The sequence below is a fragment of the Camelus bactrianus genome, chromosome 1, assembly GCF_048773025.1.
Source record: "Camelus bactrianus isolate YW-2024 breed Bactrian camel chromosome 1, ASM4877302v1, whole genome shotgun sequence".
NCBI classification, from domain to species: domain Eukaryota; kingdom Metazoa; phylum Chordata; class Mammalia; order Artiodactyla; family Camelidae; genus Camelus; species Camelus bactrianus.
Window position 1 is genome coordinate 8,523,813 of NC_133539.1, and position 6,000 is coordinate 8,529,812.

Below are 6,000 nucleotides of genomic sequence, written 5' to 3' on the forward strand. Positions count from 1 at the left end.
TCCCGGAAATAGGACTGCAGGGGCAAATGTCACGCACGTTCTTTAAAGCTGTTAATCCCTATTGCGTAGTTGCCCAGAGAAAATGGTACCATTTGCATTCACATAAACAAGTGGAGTACCTATTTCCACACTTTTATGGTCAGCATTAATAATGGCGCAATATGAAACGTGCCAAGCACTGTGTTAAGGGTTTTAAATACATTTTTCCCCGCTTGGTTCTCATTCCATTCTCTACAGTAGTACAGCTGTCTTTTTTCTTTTTTTTTAAACAGATGTATAAGATAAAGCTTAGAGAGCTTGAGTTAATTTGACCAGAATCCCATGACTTTGGCTTTGAGTCCAAAGCCTGACACTCTCGGTCACTGCTGATGCATCAACATTTATTGACCATCTACTAAGTGCAAGGCGTTGTGCTGGGCACCGTGGGGGCACCTGATAGAGGTGGCTCAAGAATGATCTCTAATCCAGTGAGGGAAGAAAAGAGAGACATTGGTGAGATATAATAAAATACAATTGCACCAAGTTATGTAATCATGACAGCAGGAAAATCACGTGGGATGCAAAGGAAAGGTGGTTACAAGTAGCTGAGAGGAATAGGAGACGCTTTGAAGGGAAAGGAATTATTTGAGCTGGCTTTTAAAGACATGAAGGGTTTATCCAGGTAGTGAGAGGTAGTGAGAATTTCAGGAGCAGGACTATCTTCAAGTCATGGCAATGGGGGGACCCAAGGTGGCCAAGAGGAAGAGCTTGATGTGGTGAAGGGGTGATGGGAAATGGATGTAAAGATGTAGTTGGAAGGCAAATCATGGAGGTCTTTGCTAGATTAAGGAGATTGGATTTGATTCTATAAACAATGGGGGCTTTGTTGGATGTTTTTAACAGGGAGATATGATTCACATGCCAAAGATAATTTTGAGAGTCATTTGAAACATCTTAAAGCAGAAGGAACTCGAGATGGGAAGTTAGGTAAGTGTCGAGAAGAGGATACATGATGTTTAGGTAGAATCAAGACTTGACATTTGACTGGATATAGAGGCTGAGAGGGGAAGAATGAAAGGTTTCTCCAGGGTTTGGCCCTGGGTCAGATGGCGGCCAGGATGCCGTGATCAAAAGCAGGATGGACATTAGGAACATAAAACTGGTTAGGGAAGAGAATGGAATCAAGTTTGGAACCAACGAAGCCTAAAGTCTAGTGTATGGATACTAGAGCTCTGCCCTTGACCTTGAGAGAGAGTTTGACTTTGGAAATAAATGTAAGCATTATCCATAAGGAGACAATAGCTGAAGTCAAGAACTTGTATATTACTTGTGAGGGACGAAGAAGAGAGAGGAGGGCAGATAAGGTCCTTGTACACTTTGAAAATGGAACCAAGAAGATAAATGAGCCAAAGAAAGTGAGGAGCAATCGTCAGAGGGAAAGAAGGGCAAGACAGATTGTTCTGAGCTTGGGAGGCCAAAGAAAAAGAAACGTTCAAGAGCAGAGGTTGATGAAAAGTGGGAAGACATGGCTTTGCAACTTGGGTAAGAAGACATCCCAGAGGGTTGCAGGGGCTGAAACTGGGCCTTGAGACTTGCAAGAATCACGTTACACATGGTCCTTTAGAGAGTCCCCTCCACAGGATGCTAGGGAAGGAGCCAACACAGGAAGGGATTTGAACTTTGCTGGAAATTGTGGAAGCAGTAATAGAAGATTGTAAACACACCCCTCCATCTAAAATACATATATAATGTACTTTATATATTTGTTTACAATTATAACTGTGTTTATAAGCTGAAGACAAGGAGCCAGTCGAAGCATCAGGCAGAGGAAGGAGATACAGGGCAAGAGAGAGTTAACTGCTGGGAAAAGGCCCAAAGGAGATGGGAGAGAGAGAACCAAGGGCCCAGGGGACAGGGTGAGCTACTGAAATGATAGGTCTTCTGGAGGAGGAGAAGAGGGGAAGGGCGATTAAGATCGGTTTCCAGGTGGAGGGGAAAGTGAAGGACGGAGTTGTCCTGGATTCCCTCTAGTTTTTGGTAAAGAGGGAGATAAAGTCATCGGAGGAGCTTGGGGGCCAGGGAGAGGGTGGGTGGGGGCCTGAGGGCGGTGATGTGGGGCAGCTGTGTTAACCAACGCAGCATCCTCCGCCTTTTGTTTATTCTCGGCAAGACCAGCGATGGGAAGTACCCTTCCCCTAAGAATCCTAGCTTGACTTTTTTCTATAAAGAACATTCTGCTGCAGGGGGTTAAAGAACAGAGAACAGAGGCCAGAGCGAAGGACGGGACAGGTGTTTTCACACAGGTACTGTTTGTTAAAGTGTTTATGATGGATTGAGGGTCCTCCGCACCTCAACTCCTTTGCAATAAGAAAGTGATAAAATATCACTTTGCTTTGCAAAGTGGTATGTGAGGATGTGTAAAAGCTTTTACGTATTTTGCATTCCAAGCCTTTTATGTAAAACGAGATTTACACATGGGCTGAAACTGAAAGGAAATATGCACAATTGACAGTAATTATACGGGAATGATAATTATTTAACTATTTTTTCTATATTTGCAAAGCATATATATGCCCTTGGCTCTATAGTTTTTTAAGCATAAAGAAGGTTTTAAAAATTACCTTTTTAGTGATAACGTTTACTGTCTCTTTCTGAACATTTGAGGTTTAATTTTGACATAGGCATTCAGACGCTCGTGAGTCTCGTGGTAGCAGAATGAGCCTTTTCTGTCTGTATTGAGCTAATTCTGCAGAAGCTTTTGACTCAACTATTCATGACCTATTCCAGGAAACGCATTATGAAGGAGCCAGCAGATAACAAATCTCTAACTGAGGAAGAATTGCTTCTGGAAACTGCAGAGCAGGAGATAAGGTTTAGTCCATGGGAGCTGACTTTATCCAACCCCACACTTGAGTGATATAGTGGGCTCTGAGTAAGCTGTGTACACAGAACTGATAAACTCTGCACTAAATTAATTAAGAATTCTATTGCTTTAATAGCTTGTCTTCAAAGACCGATGACTAATACCAGGATTTATTATGCGAACCACAAAAAATTGGCTATGTAAATTTTATAATGGGAGCTCTAGGGTCGTATTAATTCATCTCTAGATTTGTTGATATTTTTGGTATCCAAGCTACATTGTGTAGAATTAATGGATCATGGGGGTCCATGGATTCTCTCCTAAGCAGAATAGTAAATCTGGCCACCGAGCTTAGAGTTTGCAAAGTGTTTTAACAAAAACTGTGTCACTTGAGTGTCACAACATCCCTGAAAAGGAGATAAGACTAGTCACAATTTACAGATGTACATGCTGGTTTATTACAATTCTGCTTCCTGTCCAAGGAAGCTCAGCTCAGGACTTTAAACTTCAAGTCCAACTCTTCATCTGCTATGGCCCCAAAGCACTGAGATCTTATTTGATTTTTTCCCTTTTGTTTTCTTTCTTTCTTTCTTTCTTTCTTTCTTTCTTTCTTTCTTTCTTTCTTTCTTTCTTTCTTTCTTTCTTTCTTTCTTTCTTTCCTTCCTTCCTTCCTTCCTTCCTTCCTTCCTTCCTTCCTTCCTTCCTTCCTTCTTTCTTTCTTTCTTTCTTTCTTTCTTTCCTTCTTTCCTTCTTTCCTTCTTTCCTTCTTTCTTTCTTTCTTTCTTTCTTTCTTTCTTTCTTTCTTTCTTTCTTTCTTTCTTTCTTTCTTTCTTTCTTTCTTTCTTTCTTTCTCCCTCTCTCTCTCTCTCTCTCTCTCTCTCTCTCTCTCTCTCTCTCTCTCTCTCTCTCTCCTCTCTTTCTCTCTTTCTCTCTTTCACTGAGACTCAGAGAAGCTAGCTGACTGTACTGCCAACTACTGATGAAACCAGAACTAAATTCGGACCCGTCATCCTGGCTAGGGCTGTCCCTCCATGTTCCTTGGAGTAGAGGACAGGTTCTAAATGCCACTCCATGACAATTCACATGTGTGGTTTCTCTGTCTTTTTGTACCAGTGAGGAGAGCCGTGCACACACAGAAAGTCCAGGGCAGAGTGGACATATGAGCACAATAGGACAGGGACAGCCGTCCTGCCACCATCAGTCTTGTCTTGGCTCCACCGTCAGCTCCGCTTCCTGCGCTAGGTCTTGGGGGCTCTACCACCGTCGTACCCGCTACTTTTCCTCCAGACCGTAGTTGACTTTTCTAGTAGAAGGCTGGACAATGCATGTTTCATTCTGGTCTCACCACGTATCCTCCCATGATGGGTTGGATGGAGTCCGCTGCTCCAGGACCAGGATGGGATCCTCAAGCTGGAAGCTCCCTGGCTTAGATACTGGAGTTGGTTGCTATACTTTTCAGAATCACTCTGAGCACTCCCAGGCAGAGTCCAGTGTTTGCAGTCAGAAAACGATGACATGATGAAAATGCTTGCCTCTGTCTTCTGGTGCTCGTGTGGTGGCACTTCTCTATGTTATGAACCAAGAGGTGAAGTAGATGTGTTGAGCAGTATTGACATCTGCAAGTTAACAAGAGAACTGACAAACAGTTCTCTAAATCTTGGTTGTACCAGTTTGCCTAGAACTGCCCAAGACTTCTGGTTTTCCACCACTGTTGTCATCATGACTGTCATCATAAACACTCACTGCTTCCCCTGGCGGGCACTATTCTAAGCATGCTACATGTATTCATTCACTCGATTCTCACACCAATCCCAGGCAAACTCCCATTTTGCAGAAGAGGAGACAGAGGCACACAAGGTTTGGATGATCTGCCTACGGCCGTGCAATTTATGAGCGGAGCTGGAAGTGGGTGCCGAGTACCCTGGCCTGAGCCTGTCCTGCTAGCCGTCGCTCTAGGTCGTCTCTCTCAACAGCTTGTATTAAAACCGCTTTACATTTTTGACAAAAAGATGGTGTAACGTGTTCTTTCCTTGCTGTTTTACTTTGCATGCACCTGCTTTCTGGTGTACACAAATGAAGACTAGCATCTTTTTGTGTGTTTATTGTCTACCCAGGTTTCTTCTCCCACGCACGGCTTGTTCATAATCTTTACCAATTTTCCTGTCACGTTGTCTTTTCCTCTTTGACTTTGGCTAGTGCGTCATTTGCGTATTGCCACGTAATGAATCACCCCAACGTAGTAGCTTACAGCAGCACTGGTACCTTTATTATGATGTCTCGTAGTTCTGAGCGTTGACTGGGAATAACCAATCAGGGAATGCTCACCTGGGGCCTCTCCTGAGAGCAGCTGCCATCAGATGGTGACTGGGGCCGGAGTCAACTGAACGCTCATTCATTCACTCACATGTGGCGGTACTACCGGTCATTGATTGGAATCTCAGCTGGGGAAGCCAGTGGGATATTCACCTGCAAGTTCCCCACGTGGCCTGGACTTCCTTGAAGCAAAGTGCTGGGGTTCCAAGAATGAGTGTCACAAGAGATCAAAGCTGAAATGGCGTGATACTTTTTATAATCTTGCCTCAGAGTTGACATAGCCTCACTTCCAGCCTCTCTGCTGGTCAAGACAGACACAAAGCTTCACCCAGGTCCAAAGGGAGGGGTCACGGGCTCTGCCACTCTACAGGAAAAGAGTCAGTGTCTTTGTAAATAGGATGTTTGAGGTGGGGTACATTATGGCAGCTGTCTTTGGAAACCTCCCTCATTAGCAGAGAGTAATAATAATGCCATCAAGTCTTTGCTTGGTTTGTTTTTTTTTTTTAAGTTTTTAATAGTATCTTTTGATACAGTTTTAATTATAATAGAGCCAGTTTTATCAACCTTTCCCTTTTTGGTTTGTACTTCTTTATTGCTTTTTCTAGGACATCATTATTTTACCTCATAATTTTATTCATATATATACACACATACCAGTTTTCTTACATTTAAGATTTTAATTTGTAGGAAACATATTTCTCTACATAGTGTAAGGTAGGGCCCCATTTTTTTATTTTCTCTTTCCGTACAGACAGTTAGTTGTTGAAACTTGGGTATTTACTATACTTTTTCTTTCTTTTTTTAAAAAAAAATTATTATCCCTACTTCTATTTGAGTTAAAAAAA